Source organism: Erythranthe guttata, chromosome 6 (assembly GCF_056151865.1).
Source record: "Erythranthe guttata isolate IM_541 chromosome 6, IM_541, whole genome shotgun sequence".
NCBI classification, from domain to species: Eukaryota; Viridiplantae; Streptophyta; class Magnoliopsida; order Lamiales; family Phrymaceae; genus Erythranthe; species Erythranthe guttata.
The window spans coordinates 14,113,397-14,139,268 of record NC_142538.1 but is presented as its reverse complement, the minus strand read 5'-3'; the positions used below and the strand labels follow the sequence as shown (position 1 = coordinate 14,139,268).

The window sequence follows — 25,872 nt, the reverse complement described above, 5'->3', positions numbered from 1 at the left end:
TGAAAATTTGTTACGTTTCTCTTCTTCTTCTCAAAAAAAAAAAAAGAGAAAAAAGAAAAAAAGAAAGAAAGAAAGAGAAAAAGAAAGAAGAAGAGAACTAACTAGAAGGGAAAAGGAGGACATGCGCAAATATTTGAATAAAAACTCGAACCATACCTCAAGAGCAAAAGTGGAGACTTTTGAACTCTTGAGAATCGAGTAGGATAATAAGTCCTTAGAGGTGAATAAGCTATTCCAAAAAGCCAAATCTTCAAATCTCGGCAAAAAATACCTCGATTCAAGAAAAGAATATAAGCATCTTGCTTAGTGCAACTCTTTATTCAACAATGAGAAGATCGAAAGGAGAAGAGTAGCCACATATACCCATATTTCCTATCTTGAACCAAAAAATCTAACAATTGAAAGCCAAAAAGCCCCAATGATCCCAATAGCTTAATGTTCGATATTAGTAGAGTAGAATAATTTGGTGAGTATTTGGAGTCAAACATATGCATGTAAGCATAAATTCTTTCTATCTTTAATTTGCAAATATTGGATGCTTGAAGCAATTGTATGACTTGTGGTTTTTGGCAATGGTGAGTGACTAAGTGTTGTTGAATTTTCAGCTTGCGGATGCCTAAGAATTGTCATTATAATTATAAGTTCTGAAAACGTGAAGTTGATCATTGATCTATGTAATGAGATGTAGTAGTTAAGTTATTTGCTTATTGATAGATTTTACTTGAGGACAAGCAAAAGTTCAAGTTTGGGTGTGTGTTAAGTGTATATTTTTACACTTAATTGTACCTTTTTAATTAGAGCTTTTGGTGTGTTTTAATGAAAATTGGTGCTTAAAATGTTGATTTATTGTATTTTAGGTACAAATTGAAGAATTGGAAAAGTATGGGGCTAAAAACTGCAATTTTGGAGAAAATATGAGCAAAAAGTGAAGAAATAAAAAATCTCAAGATTTATAGCCCAGACGACCGTCCGAGGTTTAGTACAAAATTCGGGACGGCCGTCCGAGATTAAAAAGAGGCGCACTAAATGTATTTTAATTGCACAAGGAAACTGCCTTCTTCCAATGTTTTCCACCCTATATAAGACCAAGTCAAGCACACAATTAAGGACCCATCTTTGACGCAATTTCAAGAGCAACGAAACAATAATGAAGACGAAGAATTCGAAGATTACAAGCATAATTTATCTTTTCATGAATTATTATTGTGTTTTTACTTTAATCACGAGTAGCTAATTTTCTTATTTCTAGGATTTTATTTTGAACCCTATGTGGGATTTATGAACCCAATTTTATGATTTTATGCAAGTTTTAATTCTGAATTATTTCTTCTACTAGTTTTATTAAGTTCATGAAACTGGCCATTTTATGTGCTTTTATGTTATTGTAAATCCATGAATCGGAAGATCGGGTTAATAATTAGAACTGTGGTAGAAGAGCCTTTGTGGTATTAACATAGGAATATAGTTAATCTCTTAGGTAGCCACGTGCTTAATGATGTATTCTAGAATTAATTGCGTAGAAATACAGTAATTGGATTTAGAGTATTATAATCGTAATACACGCGGAAGCGGGTTATGATTAATTTAGCATCTCATGTTAATAACCCGGGTTAATTACTTGCATAATTGAAGGAATTGGGGGAGTAGTAATCACATAGGGGGAAGCATAAAATCCTAAGCTTGCTTTTTTTGATTTAATCTTCGTTTATAATTGCTTTTGTGCTCTTGTCTTTTTAATTTGCTTGAATTAGTTTAGTTTAATTTAGTTTATTAATCCTCTTTGGATTGTGTAGGGTGGGCTTGATCACAATTGGTAGAATTTAGCGTCTAGAATTAAATAGTTAAATATTCTCTGTGGGATCGATATTCGAACTTTTAGTCCAGTATATTACTTGTACAATAGTGCACTTGCGTGTAGGTATTACAACCAACAACATATATACGGCCGAACCTCGATAAATTAGTAACCTCGTTTAAATAATAAATTTCTCCGGTCCCGACTTGGGGACAACGTGCTAAATTAATAATTCGCTAAATTTATAAGATAATACACATTCGAAAATTTTAAGAAGCCCCATATAATATATAAATTAATAATACATAAAAATAATTCTTAAACTACATGGTACAAAACATATTTTGTAGAACTATGAAAGCTTAATACAATATAATTTAATTGTCGTTTGTTTCTTGTTGAAGTTCACATTACCATTAATCGTGTCCATTACTTTTCTTAACACGGTTATAACTTTCGATATAGTTTTCTCATAACTGAACATATAGTCGTTCTATATTATTGCTGCTTTAAGAGCTTTCGTTCGTGAATTGAGCTATATAGTGCATTGTACTAATGGTGCAATGAATAATATACACGTAAAAGAAATGCATTTATCGAAAATAATATTAAAAGTAATTTTATAAATTAATAAGTTATTAATTTATGGAAGTTAATATTTCGCTAAATTAATGAAATTTTGATGATCCCAACCGTATTAATTTATAGAGATTTATATATCATGAGCAACTTGAAGCCGAGTCAAGATCGAGAACTGAGTTGTCTGTGTTAGAGTATATTATATTATTTGATATTATAGATCTCTTGTATTATTAAGATTCTAGTATATATGATTCAGTTACTTAGATTAGTTTAGTTATGATTTAGTTAACTAGTTAAACTCTATTACCTTGTAATCTTTTTCTATATATATTCAATGCTAACCAACTCATAAGTTAATGGAGGTTTCTGTTACGTACTATTTCTCTCATTTTCCAATTCTATTCTTCCTAAATTGTATCAGAGCCTAGGTTTTGCCGCCGAACTCCATTGTCGGCGACCATCAAACTCCTCCACATGCCCCTCTTCTCAATTCTAACATGGCATCATAGACATGACCACTACATACCCCAATTTTCTCCCACCGGATGCTGGTACTCTTCTCTCTATTTTTTTTTTCTTTTTTCTATCTTTTCCATGAACACCACCCCAATTGCCTCCCTCCCCGATGGTGGTAACATATATTCTTTTTTTCTTTCCGACATTTTTTTCTTCTTCTTCTTAGTCGGTTAATCTATTTTTTCTCTGTCTTTAATCTCTATTCTTCCCCCTCTCATATCTTCTCTCTCCCGATTCACACACAAAAAAAAAAAACAATTTATTTTCTCTCTTTTTTCTCTATCCTTCTTTTAATTATACTTCTCCCCTCTCTCAAATCTCTCTTTTTTTATCGTGAATATCATTCTTCTCTCTCCAGATTCACACAAAAAAAAAAAAAACTTATGCAAAAGCAATTTATTTTCTCTCCCTGTTATATCTTCCTTCTATCAATTTGGCAGATATTTTCAGAGAGAATTTCTCTACTGTTGTGTTTTGGGGATTTTTGTCCAGTCTTCACGTTTGGAGTTTATTCGTTCCGACTGCAGGAACGTGTTAGCAAGTGTTTGTCCGGTCGTCACGTTTTGAATGCGGGGGCGTGTTAGAGTATATTATATTATTTGATATTATAGATCTCTTGTAATATTAAGATTCTAGTATGATTCAGTTACCTAGATTAGTTATGATTTAGTTACCTAGTTAAACTCTATTACCTTGTAATATTTCTCTATATATATTCAATGCTAATGAACCCATAAATTAATGGGAGTTTCTATTACGTACTATTTCTCTCCTTCTCAGATCTTATTCTTCCTAGGGCGAATGGCAAAAAGGTCCATCACATGGGACTTAAATGCAATTTGGTCCAAAAAAAAAAAAACAGTCTCTCAATTAAACTCATCCCCATTTCTTTAGTCTAAAATACCCTTCATAATATAATTCTTATCAATTTCATCCATTATGCTCTAACTTCCTTAAAATTACACATTGACCCCGGATTTAAACAAATATATCACATTAACCCCCCAAAAAATTTTTTTTTTTTCAGAAAATAATTTTTTTTCTGAATTTTTTTTTCCGGCCAGATTCCGGCGTTGACTTTTTTTTTTTTTTTGAAATTTTTTTTTTCCTGAAATTTTTTTCCGGCCGGTCTCCGGCGTTGACTTTTTTTTTTTTCTTTTTCTTAGAAAAAAATATTTTAATTAATATTACTGGCTTGGCTACTAAATTACTGTCTCAGACACTAATATTACTGTTTGGGACAGTAATATTATGAATATTATTTTCCCGAACAGTAATATTATTGTCTAAGACAGTTAAATTACTGTTGGAGACAGTAATTTAGCAGCCAATGCAGTAATATTAATTAAAATAATTTTTTTTTAAGAAAAAAAAATTTTCAAAAAAAAAAAAGTCAATTAACAGTTAAATTACTGTCTCCGACAGTTAAATAACTGCTGGAGACAGTAATTTAGCAACGAATACAGTAATATTAATTAAAATATTTCTTTTAAAAAAAGTCAATTAACAGTTAAATTACTCTCTCCGACAGTTAAATAACTGCTGGAGACAGTAATTTATTGGCAAAGACAGTAATATTAATTAAAATATTTTTGAAGAAAAAAAAAATAAAAAAAAATCAATTAACAGTTAAATTACTGTCTCCGACAGTTAAATAACTGCCGGAGACAGTAATTTAGCAGCCAAGACAGTAATATTAATTAAAATATTATTTTTAAGAAAAAACAAAATTATAAAAAAAAAAAAATTTACACCGGAGACCTGGCGGTCAACGGCAGTTGACCGGCCGGAATAAAAATTTCGGGAAAAAAAAGTTTTTCAAAAAAAAAAAAAAAAAAGTCAACGCAGGTCAACGGCGGCGACCGGCGGTCTCCGGTGGTGGCGGGTCAAAATTGGGGTCAAAATTGAAATTAGGGTTAAAATTGGTTAATTGATGAAATTGAGCTAAATTGGGATGTAAATCATGAAATTGGAATTGAAATAGGTTTCAATGAATTGGGGGTAATTTTGGTATATATAAAGGGATCTTCCTTATTTACAAATAAGTTTGAATGGGCTGGATTTATTTGAAAGACAAAAAAGTTGGATGTCCCTCTTTTAATTAAGTGCCCTTGTGATGGGTGTATTTGCCATTTGCCCTTCTTCCTATAGTCTGAAATTTGTCGCAAAACATAATCGTGAGAGATTAATAATGATGGCTAAGAATTTTACTAACAAAAAAAATAGCGGTTGAATTGTCGGGCCAAGAGATGGGGGCCCTGAGGACGAGGGATTTCGCCTTTTGGTGCAACAATTAAAAAGAAAAAAAACATTACCGATAATTAAATTAATTAATTAATATATATCACATTAAATGTAGTTAATTAAGTATATACTATATACATTAAGAACACTTTACAAATAAGCCCACTAATGGAACTTAATCATAAAGAGGCTCACACAAAAAACTCTTTTACAAAAAACGTCAACACATTCTTAAGAGGTTTATAAAAGACTAAAATAGCCCTCACATTTTAATATGCTCCAATTTCATCATTTAATTTAATTTAACCTCAATTTGACATCAAATTTCACAAATTATTCAATTTGGACCCAAAACACAATTTTGAGTACAATTTCCTCCGTCGCCGCCGTTGACTCTTTTTCTAGCGTTGACTAGCGTTGACTTTTTCGATTTTTTCTTTCTCTTCATGATTTTTTTGCCGTCAGTCTTCGGGTTGACTTTTTTGAATTATTTTGGATTATCGCGTTACTCAATCAACAACTCAAACAAAATAAAAAATCAAAAAAAATAATAATATTAATGTGGTTGACAATAATATTATTGTGTTTATAGTCATTTTACTGTCAACGGCATTAATATAATTACGTTGACTTGTCAACAAATCAAAAAAAAAACACCAAAAAAATAATAATATTGTCGTTGGCTCTAATTGTACTGTATTAAAGGGAAAATACAGACCAGGTAAACACCTGAAACCGGCGGCAAAAAAATAATTTTCAAAAAAAAAAGTCAAAATTGGATTTTGTGGTAAAAAAAATTGATTAAATTGAGGTTACAATTAAGAATTGAGTGTAAATGGTTGGCATAATTTTGTGATATACATTTATTTTTCCTTTATTTATAATAAATATTAAAGGGATGGGTTTATTGGCGAAAGATATATAACCTCTAAACCTAAATTGTTGTATTTTTGGGAAAATACAGACCAGGTAAACACCGGAAACCGGCGGCAAAAAAATAATTTTCAAAAAAAAAAGTCAAAATCTGATTTTGTGGTCAAAATTGATTAAATTGAGGTTACAATTAAGAATTGAGTGTTGGCTTAATTTTGTGATATACATTTATATTTCATTTATTTATAATAAATATTAAAGGGATGAGTTTATTGACGAAAGATATATAACCTCTAAACCTAAAATAATAAAGATGGTTAGTCAGGGACTTATGCACCAAAACCCAAAAAAAAAAATTGTTCTTCCTAGAATAAATTGTTGAACTTTTTAAATTTAAATTTTATTTTGGGAAGAAAACATTAATTTATCTCTCATATTATTATCATCTCATATTATGATCAAACTTTTTTCCAAACTATTCTCTAAAACATTTTCATAAATAAATTAAATATACTGGCCCACGACAATTTGAAGTGACATCCGAAAAGGGACCAAAACTTGCATATTTTGAGAAAGAAAAGGGACCAAATTGAAATTATTCTCCACAATATTTTTGTAAGCAAAATTAATATACTAGCCCACCAGATATTCATTTATGTGTTTTTTAGCTTCTTTTTTGCATGTGTACAGGTTTGCCTCGCCCTTATATCAACTGACAAAATGACTTCTTGGATAGGACTAAATCTTATTGTGGGGGTACAATTGAAAATATCTTTTTTGTGTAGCAAAATTTGTTATTAGCTGAAAAGTTCTGGCAAATATGTGATAACGTACAAGTGTAACTCATACATATTTAGCTTCTGTATAAAGGTATTATTATGGTAGAGAAATTGACTTTGCAATATCTTTGCCTTACCGCTTGTGTTACTTTGGTTTGGATCTGATACGTAATAGAGTTGAATTAGTTTTGTTGTCGAAAATTTGCTTTGAATGAATTTGCCGAGGCGAACTGTCTTTATCCTGGAGAAATTTCCCAAGATACAATGGCAACATTTGCAATAGGAGCCCTACAAATTTCAAGTACGACGAAGTGTACTTTGTCTAGGAACTTTTCGAGAGAATCTGGAAATAATAGGTCATAAATGAAGAAGAAAGAAATGGCTTTCGGATTGTAAGTGAAGAATTATGGGAAAAAAAGAGTCAATTTATAAGATTTAAAAATTAGTGTCCCTTTGAGCAAAATGTACACCCCCACTTCTGTTGTGCACCATTTCGATTTGAATAACTTGATTTGCAATGGTTCGACCACACCAATTTATATTAATTAGACTAATTTGAAATGGGCTTCGGGTAGGCGGATCCATGGATTGCGGATAGGCCTTTTTAGCCCAACAATAAATATAAGGGCATCCCCGATGAAGGCTCCAAACTCCATTGGGCTGCAAATTATAGAAATTGTGTAAATAAAATTAAAAAAAAAAACAAAAAAAAAAACAAAAAACAACAACAACGATTCTAGTGGGTTTGTAAATTTAGAGACATTCACAAAATTTTCAATTCTTTCCTAAACATGTAATTTCATTTGAATCCCTTCAATTTCGTGGGTCCAACATCAAAGGGCTCCATAATTCTGAAATCCATAAATCAATCAATAAATTTTTGAATTAAAAAAAATACCTGAGTGAGCTTTATCTTCTTGATTCACTTCTTCAATTTCAATACTTTCATCCAAACATTCTTCAATTTATGTGAGTTAAATCTTTTTTTTTTTTTTGGTGTGTGACAATGGCTTGCAGATAATTATTGAGGGAGAGGGTGTGTTGTTGAAGTTGGATGACAGTATATGGGATGAACAATGTACCGCCGGTTAGGGTTAGAATTTTTTAGCTCTGTTTTATTTTCTTCTTCCAATAAATCGATGCGCGAAGGTTGGGGGTGGCGGTGGGATAAACTGCATCTATTTGGGTTTTGGTGAATGGGTTGTTTGTGATTAATTAGGTTTAGTTTAGTTTAGTTTTGCAGAGAGCAGAGAGCGTTGGGTGGGTTATGTGGGTGGTGATGGACTTTTCCTATTTAAGTTTTTAATTATTATTTTAGTTTAATTTTTTTTTTCTTTTAGGTTTTAGAAGAGTTTATTTTATATTTAAAATTATATTATATTTATTTCTTAATATATTCCAACCTATAATTGTGTTAATATTTTCCTTCTTATTTGTTACCATTAAATTTTTTTATAGGAATAGAGGATACTGAAGGAAGTTCAAGGGGTCGTAATTTTTCACCCGAGGATATAGCTTTATGTCGAGTTTATATTGCAATTAGTGAAGATCCACTTATTGGAAAAAATCACTCAACGAGGACAATGTCAAATTGAATCTAAGATAAATTTTATGAGGTCGTTCTTGTTGGAGGTGAAAAGAGAATATCAAAAAGTCTTAAATCTCACTAGACGAAAATCAGTCAAAGTGGTACAAGATTTGCTGAATGTTTTGCTCAAATAAATTTGAGGCCAAGAAGCGGAGCAAGTTCAATCGACAATGTGAGTTTTATTTACTATGCTCTGTTATGCTATTTTATATATTATTTGATATTTTATTATATTAATTATTTGCTAATTTTAAAATTTCATAGATGGATGATGCAAGACTCTTATACGTTAGCACTGAGCAAAAAAAAATCAACTTGGATCATTGTTGGACAATTTTACAAGATAGTAAAGAATGGAGGTGTATCATTGAAGTTCAGTTCTCACAAAGTGCAAATAAGAGTTCAAGTTCACGTCTTTTTTCTAGCCCGAGTGAAGATGGAGGGGATTCGATGCCCGAGACACAAAATGTAGCACAATCACCAAACACCAATGTAAGACTGATGGGGCACAAGATGGCTAGAAAGCAAAAGGACAAATACATTGTAAATGATACCATGAGACAAGCTCATTCAATGGCAAAAGTAATGAGGGATTACCAATAAAAATTTGAGATTAAAACAGATTTCAAAATTATGATGACGAGCAGGTCATCAGTTTAAACTCCAGAGAGGAAAGCATGGTTGATTGAACAACAAAAGGCAATTATTTCAAAAAGGTCATCTCATTCATTGAATTTTGACGATGATGCTTATCACCCCGAAATGCCACCATTAGATTAAGTATCTTGATATTATTTTAATAATTTATTTTTCTTGTTATCGTTGATTATCTTAAATGTCGTTATTTTCAATTGGTACTGAATTTCTAGTAATGTAGTTATTAATATTGATGGTAAATTTTGTATATATAATTTAAAATATTGAGTTTATAAACAATCAAAACAAATTAATATGATTGACCCAAATATCACTTAAAATTCAAGGAACAAAACAAAGCAATAAATAACCATCTTATAATATGATTACAACGATAAAATTTAAACATTCAAGTTTCCATCTCGTTACTCTTTCCAGACATGCTCGACAAGGTCATCTAAGAGCATAAAATAGTGAGTTGTATCTCTGCCTGACACGGTTGCTTAAATATTATGCAATGGTTACCGGGTCTCGACTAAGCGCAACAGGTTGCTGCACTGCCATGTACATTGATGGGTCCTCGACAAAATCGTCACCTTCTTGATTGCATTTGTCTTACACGATCATATTATGAAGAATTATACAACATTTCATAACATCACCAATTTGGGCATTATGCCATAATCGATAAGGTCCTGTTATGAACTCAAATCGAGATTGAAGAATGCTAAATGTTTTTTCAACATCCTTTTGATATGCCTCTTGCAACCTCGTAAATATTTTTTTATCACATTGTTGGGTACACGTTGAACTCAATAATTATTACAGACCAAATAATAATTATTCAATAGCAAATAAATACCTATGAGAATGGGGTTTAGGGAATACAGATTTTCTAATGAATTAAGAGACAATATCAGAAATAAAAATTACAAAATATTATAACTAATATTAAATCTAACCGGACTGATTTAATACACAAATCAGTGAAGATGGAGACTCGTTCCGACTCAGTCCTTGAATTCCCGATAGTCCACGTCCAAGACCCACTTGACTGCCTCCGAACATCCACCGGAATAAAGCCCTCGTTTCACTTAGCCACGTTCTCCAGCACAAATTCCCTTTAACCCAACGAACCACTCAACTCACGAAGAAAAAACAGATCTGACCAAAAAACTCTCGTTCACACAGAATAAACCCACAACCCAGATAACAAAGCAAGGTAGAAGTTTTGAGAGTAACCCTACGAATTATTTGGACAGATATCAGCAAGATTTTCACGTTACAACTCTCACCAAAAGAAGCAGACTATAAAGCCACGATTTACTAGAAATCCGGAGAAAAAACCGAAGATCCGGTCTTGATTTCTGACGAGAAAATCGGAACAGAAAAGAGAGATAGAGATAGCAGGGGCGTGTTTATTGGTAGGGTTAGGAAAAAAATCTGCTGGAGAAAAGAAAAATTGGCAGCCCCTTTTTTATACCTTCTATCAACGGTCAAGATTAATCCACCAAATCAATGACCTAGATTAAAGAAGCTCTCACATTGGACTGGACTTTTAAGTGATGGGCTTACTCCATGGAGGATGGGCTTCAAGGTGGTTTGAGAATTGGGGTCAGAATATAAAACTCATTTGGGCCCATTTCCAACAATCTCCACCTGGGCCAAATGAGTCATCGGGACTTTTGTAGGGAATCGAGGTCATCATTGCCGGGTATATGTATTATTTGCATAAAATAAAATTACACTACGAAAGCAATAAAAAATGAAATACGTAAAGTAAATTAACCTTTCATCTCGAAATTTAGATTCTCCAAACAAGATCTAAATTTTTCGATGGGTAGGCATTTAGTACCCATATCAGCCGGATTAAATTCGGATGGGATCTTTTCGAGTCTAATTTTGCCACGATCGACTATGTTACGAATAAAGTGGTACTTAATCTATATGTGTTTAGTTCTCTCGTGGAAAACCGGGTTCTTACTGTTGGCCGAAAACCTACACGCAAGTGCACGTATCGTACAAGTAATATAGTGGACTAAAAGTCCGGATATCGAACCCACAGGGAATATTTAATTATCTAATCCTAGACGCTAAATTCTACCAATTATTATCAAGCCCACCCTACACAGTCGAATTTGGAGAGAATTAACTAAATTAAAATAAAGCAATTAAAAAGACAAAAACAAGAAAGCAATTAAAACGAAGATTTAATCAAAGTAAACGAGCCTAGGATTTTATTCTTCCCCCTATGTGATTATTATTCCCCCAAATCCTTCAATTATGCAAGCAATTAACCCGGATTATTAACTCGAGATGCTAAAATAATCATAACCCGCTTCCGCGTGTATTACAATTCTAATACTCTAGATTCAATTACTATATTCCTATGCAATTAATTCTAGAACACAGCATTAAGCACAAATCTCAATAATGGCTATCTAAGAGATTAACTATATTCCTATGTTAATACCACAAAGGCTCTTCTACCACAGTTCTAATTATTAACCCGATCTTCCGATTCATGCGATTAACAATAACATAAAAGCACATAAGGTGATCAAGTTCATGCACTTAATAAAACAAGTAGAAGAAATAATCCGGAATTAAAACTTGCATAAAATCATAGAATTGGGTTCATAAATCCCACATAGGGTTCCAAATAAAATCCTAGAAATAAGTAGTTTAGCTACTCATGATTAAATCAAAAAACGCAAATAAAATAAATCATAGACGATAAATCTATGCTTAGAGTCTTCGAATTCTTCGTCTTCGTTATTGCTTTGTTGCTCTTGAAATTGCGTAAAAAGATGGATCCCTAATTGTGTGCTTGGCTTGGTCTTATATAGGGTGAAGAACTTGGGGAAGAAGGCAGTTTCCTTGTACAATTAAGATTCCTTCACTGCGCCAACTCGCCCATCCGGACGGCCGTGTGAGATTTATGCCTAAAATCCGCACGGCCGCGCGGTCCTTGATTCTCCAGAATTCTGTTTTTTTCACTTTTGGCCCATATTTTCTCCAAAATTGCAGTTTTGACCCCATACTTTTCCAATTCTTCAATTTATACCTGAAATACAATAAATCAACTTTTTAAGCACCAATTATCGTTAAAACACACCAAAAGCTCAAATAAAAAGATACGATAAAGTGTAAAAATATACACTTAACACACCCCCAAACTTGAACTTTTGCTTGTCCTCAAGCAAAATCTACCAATAAGCAAATAACTCAACGATAACATCTCATCACATAGATCAATGATCAACTTCACGTTTTCAGAACTTGTAATTATAATGACAATTCCTTAGACATTCGCAAGCTCAAAATTCAACAACACTTAGTCACTCACCATTACCAAAAACCACAAATCATACAATTGCTTCAAGTATCCAATATTTGCAAGTTAAAAATAGAGAAAATTTATACTTACATGCATATGCTTGACTCCAAATACTCACCAAATTATTCTACTCTACTAATATCGAACATTAAGCTATTGGGATCATTGGGGCTTTGTGGCTTTCAATTGTTAGGCTCTTTGGTTCGAGGTAGGAAATATGGGTATGTGTGGCTATTCTTCTTGAATTTAGGTGATTACGCCAAAATTTGAAAGATAGGCGTTTGAAACAATGAATTCACCTCTACGGACTTTAATAAACTCGATTCTCAAAAGTTCAAAAGTCTCCACTTTTGCTTTTGAGGCAATGGATCGAGTTTTCAAAAATAATTCAACAACTAGTCCTTATTTCCCCCTTCTAGTCTCTTCTTCTTCTTTTTTTTTTTTTTTTTTTTTTTTTTTTTTTTTTTTTTATATATTTTTTTCTTTTTATATGCATATAGAAGCATAGATATTTGTCTCTTTTTTTTTTTTTTTTTTTTTTTTTTTATTTTTTTTTTTTTTTCGAAGAAGAAGAAGGACCTTATAAAAAATTTCGACCGAACTCCAAGGGGTAATTTTCAAGAATCTCCACCTATTCTACCTTACGCATTGGCTAAAAGAAAGAACACCTTTTCTCCGAGGCTCAAATCAAGGTTCTAAGGAATATTTCGATAAAAGGGTCGGCTTGAAAGGCTCAAACGGTTCAAAGAAGGCCCAAATCATATCCCAAATCACTCACTACTCAATACTTCGTATCATAAATTTCCTAAGGTGAGTCTTAAAACCGAACATAGCATGATCTAGCACAAATTAATTCCAAATTTAAAATACAAAACGTTCAACCAAAGCAATGCACAAAATGTGATTCCTAGCAATAATTCGCTTCTAAGTCCCGTTGAATCGAAAGCTAAACAAACATCAAATCCTTATCACACAAAACAAGCAATTTCATCATCAAACATTGATCATCTCTCATCATCATAAATCATAGATGCATTCGACTCAAGCAATTTTTTTTTTTTTTTTTTTTTTTTTTTTTTTTTTTTTTTTTAATCCGGAATTAATAAAAACGAATAAAACCTAATGCATGCAAACTAAAACAAATAAGCGCAAAAATAACATGTTTTTCACCCCCAAACTTAAAATTTTCGTTGCCCTCAACGAAATTAGCACAAAGTTTAAGGATAGAAAACACCTGATTTAGTCGGAGTCGATGTGATCGGGGTGCTTCTCCCTAGCTCTCTCACGCTCATCCTCATCGGACGGCTCGGACACGGGCTCAAGAATGGGTGCCGGTGGATGCCGGCTCGATGCACTCGGGCGTGCCTTGAAAGATGAGATTTTGAAGGAGTTGATTCGATGCTCTAGCCTCCCTGTCAATACCAACACAAAATACGAATCGGAGAGCGTGTGAGTGAATTATGTGGAGAAAAGGAAAGAGGGGGTTTTTTTTTAAAAAAAATTAATGGGGGAGAAAATATAATTTTCGGAAATTTAAAACGCCCAGTAACAGCTGCGGACGGCCGTCCCGCGTTTTGCCCTATTTCTCGGACGGCCGTCCGAGTCTTCTGCCTAACCACTGCTCACGGGACGGCCGTCCCATTTTAAGCCTTGTTCTCGGACGGCCGCACCGTTTCTCGAAATTGGGCAGTAGCTCAATCCATTCTTCGGACGGCCGTGCGAGATTACAGCTCTTTTTCGCACGGCCGTGCCAATTCACCTGTTTTGTCCAGTAGCTCCTCTAAAATCTCACACGGCCGTGTGAGATTTACGCCCTTTTCTTGCACGGCCATGTGCATAATTGCAATTGGGCCCCTGAAAAATACAAACTTCTTATAAGTGCCCCTGAAACTTTTTTTTTTTTTTTTTTATTTTTTTTTTTTTTTCGGACGCCCGACTCGACCCTCGATCACCTTTTCGACCCTGAAAAGTAAAATTCAAATAATAAATTAGAATGCATGCTTATGATACTAAAAACGAAACGAAAAATTAAAGAAAAAATACGAAAAACAATAAAGCTCGGGTTGCCTCCCGAGAAGCGCTAAGTTTAAAGTCTTCAGCCGGACGTTGCTTCTTTAATTTCAAGCAAAAGTGACCGAAGTCACTTGGCAATCTTCACTCGCTTCCCAATACGGTTTGAGCCGGCTCCGTTTTACGTTGAACGTACGATTTGAATCGCGCTCCTTTATTTTGACCACCTCGTGAGGAAGAATTTCTTGGACAATAAATGGCCGCGACCACTTTGATTTGCGCTTCCTTGGAAATAACCAAAGACGGGATTTGCACAATAACACCAATTGTCCTTTGTGCAATTCCTTTTTGATTTTCTCCTTACGACCACAATAGCTTGACTCATCCTTCTTTCGTGACTTGCTCGAGCTTTTGGGTGGCAACATCTTCCTTGCATTCTCATCGTTGTGAATACCTCGACTCGCATGACTTTCTCTCAGAGGAGTTGAAATTGAGTCCATGAAGTAAACTTGCTCCGTCCGATTCCCGTTTCCGCCATCATCTCCTGCACTCAAAGATGCTTTCCCATCGTCCAAGATCGAAACATCAAACTTTTCATTATTTGTAAAATCCATAAGCTCAATAGCAAAACAATCATTATTATCATATGGATTTTTATTAGCACTAAAAACATTGAATTTGATTGTTTGATCATGCACAGTCATTGTAAGATCACCACTAGCACAATCAATGAGAGTTTTCGACGTGGCTAAAAACGGTCTCCCTACGATAAGAGGTATCTCCCTATCCTCATCTATATCAAGTATAACGAAATCGACTGGGAAGATAAATTTATTGACTTTCACTAGCACATTCTCTAAAATACCTTTTGGGTAAACTAAAGATCTATCGGCTAATTGAAGAGTTATAGCCGTCGGTTCAATTTCTCCTAACCCAAGATTTTTAAAAGTAGAGTACGGCATAAGATTAATGCTAGCACCTAAATCAATGAGCGATCTAAAATTTTTACCTCCTATAGTACAAGGAATAGTAAACTTACCTGGATCGCCGAGTTTTTGTGGAAGAGGCCGAGTAAGAATCGCACTAATTTGCTCCGTGAGTTGGATCATCTCGTTCCCTTGCAATTTCTTACTTTTCTTCACGAGGTCCTTGAGGAACTTCACCCACTTCGGCATCTTTTGAAGTGCTTCAATGAAAGGAATATTTATTCGAATTTCCTTCAACTTGTCCAAAAATCTTTGATATTCGGCATCGAGCTTCTTCTTTATAAACTTTTGAGGATAAGGAATTGGAGGGACTTGTAAAGGCACTGTTGATGGTGGCTCTTCATGAGTTGATTTTTTTTCCTCATTCACTTTCGGCTTCTCGATTGCCGTGTTCCGCTTCTCTTTTCGTGGGGCTTCCTCCAATTGCTTACCGTTTTTCAAGGTGACTGCTTGGCACGTCTCGACCTCGATCTTTTTCGTTAGCAATCTTTGTGGATATGGGATTGGCTCGACCCATTCGGCTACAGTGACTTGCGGCTTTATTTGAATTTCTTCCCTTTTTTCGCTCTTGACATCGATAGCTTGGCACGTCTCGAACTTTTGATTTCGAGGATCTTCCGTATTCGATGGCAATGCTCCCGGCGGGCGGTTCTCTTGCTTCAAAGCTAATTGAGCGAGTTGATTCTCCAAATTTCGCAACGAGGCTTGGGTAGCGGTCATGAATTGGGCCAAAATCTCCTCTGTGCTTGATTTTTGGGCCGGTGGATTGTTGCCTTGATAGCTTTGTTGAGGAGAGGCTTGATTTTGGAATTGACCTTGAGGTCTTTGATATCCTTGGCCTTGTTGATTTCCTCCATATTGCCCTTGTGATCTCCACCCTTGATTTTGAAATTGGCGAGGCGCGTTGTTGACGTAGTTGAGCGACTCCGCATCTTGTTGGCATTGGAGCGTGTAGTGATTTCCACCGCAAATTTCACAACATGGAGAATCGATTGCTTTGACTTGTTGTGGTGGACTTGCTTTGATGTGCTGCAGAAGGAGTTGATTTTGTTGAGCAATTTGGGTCACTTGAGCTTGAAGAGCTGTGATTGCATCTAACTCCAACACTCCGGGAATTTTCTTGGCTCCATTAACCATCCTCTCGCTTGACTTCGCAAACCAATTTTGTGCAATTTGATCCAACATGATAAATGCATCCGGTATCGATTGACTCATAAAATTCCCTCCGGTTGATGCATCTAAGACCGTTCGTGCATTCTCGTTAATCCCTTGGTAGAAGATGTGGATTTGCCGCCATTGTTCGACTCCATGTGTTGGACATTGCCTCAAAAGGGTCTTAAATCTCTCCCATGCCTCGTATAATTGCTCGCCTTGCTCTTGGACAAAATTATGAATTTCTCGTCGGATTCTCTCGTCCTTCTCGGGTGAGCTATAGACTTTCATGAAAAGGTTGAGGAGTTGAGGCCACGACGAGATAGAGTGGGGGGCTTGGGACATCAACCACTGGCGAGCTGTTCCTTGTAGGGAGTGCTTGAAGAGAATTAATTGAAGCGCCTCTTGGGAAACGCCGTTTTGACGGTGAGAATTACAGGTATCTAGAAAATTGACAATGTGAAGATGGGGGTCTTCACCTGCCAACCCACTAAATAACCCGTTATTTTGGAGCATCGTCAAGAGGCCTTGCTTGATCTCAAAATTGTGCGCCTCAATGGGTGGATATTGGATGCTCGGGCGGAATCCGTCTAGTGTTGGGATTATGTAGTCTTGAAGTGCCCGTGGACGAACTGCTGGCTGTGCTGGAAGTTGAAGGGGAGGGTCTTGGACTTGGTTTCCGTTGGCATTGAGTAAATTACCTGCTGCCCTGCGTTCTTCGTCCTCCATTATATTATTTGCGCGTTGTCGTCTCCTAGCGGCTCGAAAAGTTCGTTCGATTTCGGGATCAAACGGTTCTCTAGCTAGATCGAGTCTTCTGCGCATACACAGTACCTAAAAAGAAAAATAAAATAAAACAAAAATTAAATGGGTGAATCGTGAAAATTGTTCAAATTTAGAGCTAGAATAAAATAAATAATTAAAATATTCCCCGGCAACGGCGCCAAAAACTTGTTGGCCGAAAACCTACACGCAAGTGCACGTATCGTACAAGTAATATAGTGGACTAAAAGTCCGGATATCGAACCCACAGAGAATATTTAATTATCTAATCCTAGACGCTAAATTCTACCAATTATTATCAAGCCCACCCTACACAGTCGAATTTGGAGAGAATTAACTAAATTAAAATAAAGCAATTAAAAAGACAAAAACAAGAAAGCAATTAAAACGAAGATTTAATCAAAGTAAACGAGCCTAGGATTTTATTCTTCCCCCTATGTGATTATTATTCCCCCAAATCCTTCAATTATGCAAGCAATTAACCCGGATTATTAACCTGAGATGCTAAAATAATCATAACCCGCTTCCGCGTGTATTACAATTCTAATACTCTAGATTCAATTACTATATTCCTATGCAATTAATTCTAGAACACAGCATTAAGCACAAATCTCAATAATGGCTACCTAAGAGATTAACTATATTCCTATGTTAATACCACAAAGGCTCTTCTACCACAGTTCTAATTATTAACCCGATCTTCCGATTCATGCGATTAACAATAACATAAAAGCACATAAGGTGATCAAGTTCATGCACTTAATAAAACAAGTAGAAGAAATAATCCGGAATTAAAACTTGCATAAAATCATAGAATTGGGTTCATAAATCCCACATAGGGTTCCAAATAAAATCCTAGAAATAAGTAGTTTAGCTACTCATGATTAAATCAAAAAACGCAAATAAAATAAATCATAGACGATAAATCTATGCTTAGAGTCTTCGAATTCTTCGTCTTCGTTATTGCTTTGTTGCTCTTGAAATTGCGTAAAAAGATGGATCCCTAATTGTGTGCTTGGCTTGGTCTTATATAGGGTGAAGAACTTGGGGAAGAAGGCAGTTTCCTTGTACAATTAAGATTCCTTCACTGCGCCAACTCGCCCATCCGGACGGCCGTGTGAGATTTATGCCTAAAATCCGCACGGCCGCGCGGTCCTTGATTCTCCAGAATTCTGTTTTTTTCACTTTTGGCCCATATTTTCTCCAAAATTGCAGTTTTGACCCCATACTTTTCCAATTCTTCAATTTATACCTGAAATACAATAAATCAACTTTTTAAGCACCAATTATCGTTAAAACACACCAAAAGCTCAAATAAAAAGATACGATAAAGTGTAAAAATATACACTTAACACTTACACAGTTGAATACCTGATTGGCTGTCTGAATAGACAACTACTTCTCCATTTAAAAAACCAATTTCCTTAAGAATCCCTTTAAGCCAAATGGCTTCTTTTATAGCCTCGGTTGCAGCAATGTACTCTGCTTCAGTAGTAGATAAAGCTACTATATATTGCAATTGAGATTTCCAACTAATGCAAGAGCCACAAAAAGTGAAAACATAAGAAGTAGTAGATTTCATATTATCTCTATCATTAGCAAAATTAGAATCCACATATCCGATTAATTCAACAGCCTTATTAAATTTGGAAAAATTCAATCCCAAGTTCAACAAACCTTTCAAATAACGAAGAAGCCATTTAAGCACTTCCCAATGCGGCATATACCGAGATTAGACATATATCTACTTAAACAACTAACTGCATACGCAATATCAGGCCGAGTACAAACCATAAGATACATGACATATCCAATTGCATTGGAGTAAGGCACATATTTCATATCATTTATTTCAGATTCAGTAGAAGGAGACTGAGTTTTACTTAGCAAAAAATGGGCAGCTAATGGCACATAAGCAGATTTAGCAGAATTCATAGAGGATTTTTCCAATATCTTTTCAACATAAGAAATTTGATTAAGAAATAAGGTGTTATTTCCACGATCCCTATCAATATTAATTCGAAGAATCTTCTTGGCATCTCCTAAGTACTTCATATCAAATTGTTCACTTAGACACTTTTTGATATAATCAATGGATTTCAAGCAAGGACTAATTAGGAGCATATCATCAACATAAATTAACAGAAAGATAGGAACACGAGCATTCTCCATAAAATAAAGGCAAGGATCGAAGTCATTTCGTTTAAAATTCAAAGAAAGCATGCAAGAGTCAAATTTCTTATTCCATTGGCTAGGAGATTGTTTCAAGCCATATAAAGACTTTTTAAGCAAACACACATGTTCACCTTTATTTATATCTATAAAGTCCTCGGGCTGTTTCACATATTTCGTCTCATCTAATTCACCATGCAAACAGTTTTAACATCCATTTGCTTCAATTCCCAATTAAAATGAGCAACTAAAGCAAGCATAATACGCACAGTAGTGAATTTAACAACATGGGCAAAATTTTCGGTGTAGTCAACACCCTCTTTTTGAGTAAAGCCCTTAGCCACAAGCCTAGCTTTATACCTAATAGAATGTACCTCATTTTTTACCTTAAACAGCCATTTGCAATCTACCACAGAACAATTAGCAGGTTTATGCACAAGTTCCCAAGTATGGTTAACATGCAGCGAGTTTATTTCATCATTCATAGTACTTAACCATTCGGTAGATTTATCAGATTTTATAGCATCTTTATACGAATTAGGCTCATTTCCATCTAATGATTCAAACACATTGAAAACATGTGACGCAAGGTGAAAATCATCAAATTGTTTAGGTTTCCTAACATGCTCACGTCTAGGTCTATCCATAGCAAGTTGATAATCACACAAATCATCCACGTTAGGCAAATCCGTTTCAACAATTTGATCTTGCAGATTTTCAGATAATTCAGAATCACTCACATCATCAAATTTAATAGGCAATTGCTCCACCTCATTTGGAGTAGATTGAGGAATAACCACATTAGGGACAACAAGACAAGGAAATTCATATTCATTAAAAATAACATCTCTACTAAATATGGTTTTATAACCAAAATCCTCTTTCAAACAAAGCCTATACCCCTTAACCCCATCGGGGTAACCTAAGAAAATACATTTCACAGAACGGGGTTCAAGTTTATCACCTTTATGGTGAACAAAAACAGCGCAACCAAAAACATGCAAGTTTGACAAATCTACTTTCTTACCACACCACACAGATTTGGGTAAGTCGTCATTTAATGGCACAGATGGAGAACGATTAATCAAATAAGTAGTAGTCAAAATTGCTTCACCCCAAAATAACTTTGGCAGTCCAGAACTAGTTAACATAGCCCTTACTCTTTCGAGAAGGGTTCTATTCATTCGTTCGGCCACACCATTTTGTTGTGGGGTATGAACAACAGATTTATGCCTTCTAATTCCAGATTCAGCACATAAATTATCGAATTCTAGGTTGCAAAACTCAGTACAGTTATCTGTCCTAAGTGTTTTTATCCGTTTACCAGTTTGATTTTCAATCAACGTTTTCCAGGTTTTAAATTTGTCAAAGACATCCAATTTTTGCTTTAACAGGAAAACAAACACTTTACTAGAATAATCATCAATAATAGACAGAAAATAACGGTTCCCACCATGTGTAAGAACACTGGCAGGACCCCACACATCAGCATGAATATATTCTAAAATTTCCGTGCATCTAGATGGATTGGGAGAAGGATTTTTAGGAAAAGGAACATGCATTTGTTTACCTAAAATGCATGAATCACATAGAGTCACAGAAGACACTTTATCATTTCCAAAATACTGATTTTTATGCAATAAACTAAGCCCTTTATTACTCATGTGACCTAGCCGTTTATGCCATAATTCAGATAAATCATTTTGGACAACATTCACAGATACAGAAGATTCTGCAGTACAAACATACATATTTCCCATTCTCAAAGCCTTAAACAAATAACGGCTACCCTTCATAATATTCATGCAACCATCTCCTCAATCCTCACGAAAACCATTATCTTCAAGTACAGCACACAAGATCAAATTATGACATAAGGTAGGAACATGCCTCACGTTTTTCAAGGTTAACACATAGCCCAAAACAAATTTTAAGCATACAGTTCCAATACCATTCACAATTATCCTAGTGCCATCAGCTAAAGTAACACCACAATTTTTCATTTGCACATAGTCAGAAAAAACTTCCATACGTGGAGTCATATGATATGAACATGCAGAATCAAGAAGTCATTCATTCTCACTAAGAGAGGCTAACACAGAATTCACAGAAGCATGCATACCACTTAGCATAAAAACATCTCCAATATTATCAGAAACTTGATTGACATTACCAATTTTCTGATCTCTCCTAGGTTTAGGGAACACATTAGAAAAATAGTTTGGATCACCACAATTATAGCACTTCCTATGAGTATTTGGTTTCACATTATACTTTCCATTCCACTTGCCATTTTTCTTGTTTTGAAAATTTGAAGAACTTTGACCATTTTGATTGAAAACCGGGTTTTCGTTTTGAAAACGATTTTGTTGCTTCCCTTTCACAAAGTCCACCTCACCAAAAGATTTGTTGCTCTTGTTCACTTTTAAATCCAACTCCTTACTTTTTAAAGCATTTTTGTTGAATTAAAATACTTTTCATTTTTTGTTGCCAGATTGAAAAATCACCTTTTCCATCAAAAGGAGCCACATAATAAGCAGTCATAGAAGCCATTATCCAAAACACACAACAGGATAAAAAATCACGATTGTGCAAGTAAACGACACCAAAATTAAAGTAAAGCAAGTAACGAAGACCTGGCAGTCCTCCCTCAACTACCCCAACCAGGTCAGGAAGCACTAGCGGTTTCCGCAAGCTGGGTTTTTGTGTAGAGAAAGAGGTTAAATCAAATCGAAAAATAAATCTATACTTGGTATCGTTAAGATAATTTAAATAAGCAGCGGAATAAATAAAACGAGAATTTAGCACACAAAGATTGAATCACAGATTCAGCTAAATTAACACAAATGAACACACAAATCCAGCACTTAATGGACACACAGATCCAACAATTAATAAAGGTGGACACACATATCCAAAATCGCAACCAACCAATAAACATGAAGATAAAAACCAACCATAGGGGGTTTAGAATACAATACCTGAGCAAAACCCATGGTAGGATTTTATACGCCAGTTCAACGGGTACAATAAATTATTACTCTGGTACCACTGTTGGGTACCCGTTGAACTCAATAATTATTACAGATCAAATAATAATTATTCAATAGCAAATAAATACCTATGGAAATGGGGTTTAGGGAATACAAATTTTCTAATAAATTAAGAGAAAATATCAGAAATAAAAATTACAGAATATTATAACTAATATTAAATCTAACCGGACTGATTTGATAAACAAATCAGTGAAGATGGAGACTCGTTCTGGCTCAGTCCTCGAATTCCCGATAGTCCACGTCCAAGACCCACTTGACTGCCTCCGAACATCCACCGGAATAAAGCCCTCGTTTCACTTAGCCACGTTCTCCAGCACAAATTCCCTTTAACCCAACGAACCACTCAACTCACGAAGAAAAAACAGATCTGACCAAAAAACTCTCGTTCACACAGAATAAACCCACAACCCATATTACAAAGCAAGGTAGAAGTTTTGAGAGTAACCCCATGAATTATTTGGACAGATATCAGCAAGATTTTCACGTTACAACTCTCACCAAAAGAAGCAGACTATAAAGCCACGACTTACTAGGAATCCGGAGAAAAAACCGAAGATCTGGTCTTGATTTCCGACGAGAAAATCGGAACAGAAAAGAGAGATAGAGATAGCAGCGGCGTGTTTATTGGTAGGGTTAGGAAAAAAATCTACTGGAGAAAAAAAAAATGGCAGCCCATTTTTTATACCTTCTATCAATGGTCAAGATTAATGCACCAAATCAATGGCCTGGATTTAAGAAGCTCTCACATTGGACTGGGCTTTTAAGTGATGTGCTTACTCCATGGAGGATGGGCTGCAAGGTGGTTTGAGAATTGGGCCCAGAGTATAAAACTCATTTGGGCCCATTTCCAACACACGTCCTTGTGGATCAGGAATTGCTTGAACAATAGTGAACCAACGTGGATAAGTATCATTTGTTAGATAATATCATTTCTTGTATACTCTACCATTTATAGTAAATCGAATATTTGTGGCTAGACCTTCGACAACATCATTGAATATAGGTGAGCTATATAATACATTATGATCATTACACGCACCTGGTGGCAGGGACGAGTCCACCCTCCCGGAGGGTGGACTCAAGCCCACCCTTAAATTATAAAATTTACCCCAAATTATACATATATATTTATTAAGCCCACCCAATATTTATTAATTAGCCTATTTAAAATCCAAATTAATGCAAAAAAAGCCTCAATTATTATTAATTAGTCCACTCAAAATTCAAAATTATGCAAAAAGCCCTTTTTACTTCTTTTTTTTTCCCCCCTACTTTTTTATTTTGTCATAAAAAAGTCCTATTTTTTTTTAAGGGCTGCCCCCGTATCCCCGAAAATTTAAGCCCACCCTATATCATATTCCTTGTAGGGATGGCAATCGGGTCATGTGAGCCGAGCTTGGGTCGGCTCAAGCTCACATATCATCAGGCCTCGTTACTATAGGCTCAAGCTCACATACCATCGGGCCTCATTAGTGTAGGCTCAAACTCGATTCATGTAATTTTTCGGGTTTCGAGTTTATATCGGGCCCTATGACTATATAGTTGTAATGAGTAAAAAAAAAATATAAAAACAAGTGATAAACAAGATTTACCTCCATTGAAACCAATCAAAAATAACCCTAAACGATCTTCGCAAGGTATTGGAAAAACATGACCGAAATAATAAAAAAAAAAACTAGTAACTCTTATTATTGAAAATGTTTTATATTCTCAAATCTCGGTAATAAATTTCAACAATTGAATTTCAGTGGGTATTTTCCTTTTGATTCATATTTTACATAGTGCCACCGCCACCACTTAATTCATTTTATTTTGCAAAATAAAATAATCTAATATGGTCGTAACTTGTATGTTGAGTCATATCATTAAAATAATAAATATATTATATGTTTTATTATTATCCTAATCGGTCGGAACTTTTTCGGGTGAGCCATAGTAGGCAAACTAGGATCGGATTTAGTAAAGTGGCTCAAACTCGGCCCGGCTCTAATATAACCGGGCCGAACCATCGGGCTTCGGTTAGGCCCGGCTCAATCGCCGGTCCTAATTAATTCCAGCCTGGTGGTCCGAAGTATGAATGCCAAATCCATGTATCATATGATGCTACAACTTCTAGTATTATTGTAGGTTTTCCATGGCGCCCAGAATATGGACCAGCCCGCGGTTGGATAATTTTTCCATTCCCAATGCATATAGTCCACACTTCCTAGCATTCTAGGAAATCCTCGTTGCTCTGTTTTTCTAAGTAGTCTAAACATGTCTGCATTGTTAGGTCTTCGAAGATACTATTCTCTATACACTACAACGACAGCATGACAAAAATGCTTCAAAGCATCTAAGGATGTTGTAGCTGTTATTGTTAGATACTCGTCAGTTGCATATACAGTATATCTGTAAGCGAGTATACGAAGTGCAACTGCCATCTTGATATGGGGTGGAAAATCTTTCCCGAGGCATCCGGCTTTTGCTTAAGTAATCGTCAAAATGCACAATACCATTCATAATTCGTAAAAATAATTCACGCCTCATACGATTTCTAGTTCGAAAATCTTCAAGAGGATATAAAAGGACGATCTACAAAGTAATCATTCATAAGTCCGTCATGCGCAGCTATTCGGTCCCTTCTTATCGTATTCTGGCGTGATGATGTTCTTCCATGTTGTGTTTTCGACTTTCCCTGTGAAGCCAACATGAGTGATAGGTATTCCATGTGCATCGTCATCATCATTGCATGGCCTTGGTTGTCGATGTTGGAAGAGGAGCCATCGCTTCCTTGTTGTGCCATTTTCATTTTATAAATATGTAGCTAGATTCTATATAGAATGTGCGGTGATTGTGTAAGGGGTGAGGAGTAAAATTATGTAAGAAAATGAATAGATAATAAATAAGAATTGGATGACCGAGATTGAACATGAAAATTCAATCTAGTCGATAATAGTTGGATAAGATGATGAAAATCTGAATAAGATATTGATAAGATGATTAGATAAAAATTTAATGGACGAGATCTATTGAAATCATATCTAATGGTTCTAGTTCAATATTTCAGATATTTTCAGAATTTTTCATTGAGGAGATGTGGATAAGATGATTAGATAATAATTTAATGGACGAGATCAATTGACATCATATCCAACGATTGTAGTTCAATATTTCATATCTTTTTCAGAATTTTTCATTTTTTGGATCAAAAAATGTATTAAAAATAATTAAAATTGTTCAAATAAAATTTAATTGTCTACAATCTCGTATATGAATAAAATTTGAGCCATAATCAAATTACTACATAAATTAATCCATAACATGATTTAGAGACTCAAAATTATAGAGCCCTCCATTCTGAATTTTTTAGTGATTCTA

General features: G+C 34.9%; 1 long non-coding RNA gene across 1 annotated transcript; it reads left to right on the top strand.

Annotated features, from left to right (window-relative positions):
- The first annotated feature begins 7,752 nt into the window (after positions 1-7,752).
- On the top strand, positions 7,753-9,258 carry LOC105962720 (uncharacterized). Its single transcript, XR_001173240.2, has 3 exons — positions 7,753-7,882; positions 8,248-8,549; positions 8,642-9,258. It is a non-coding gene; the product is annotated as an uncharacterized LOC105962720 (long non-coding RNA).
- Positions 9,259-25,872: the final 16,614 nt, after the last annotated feature.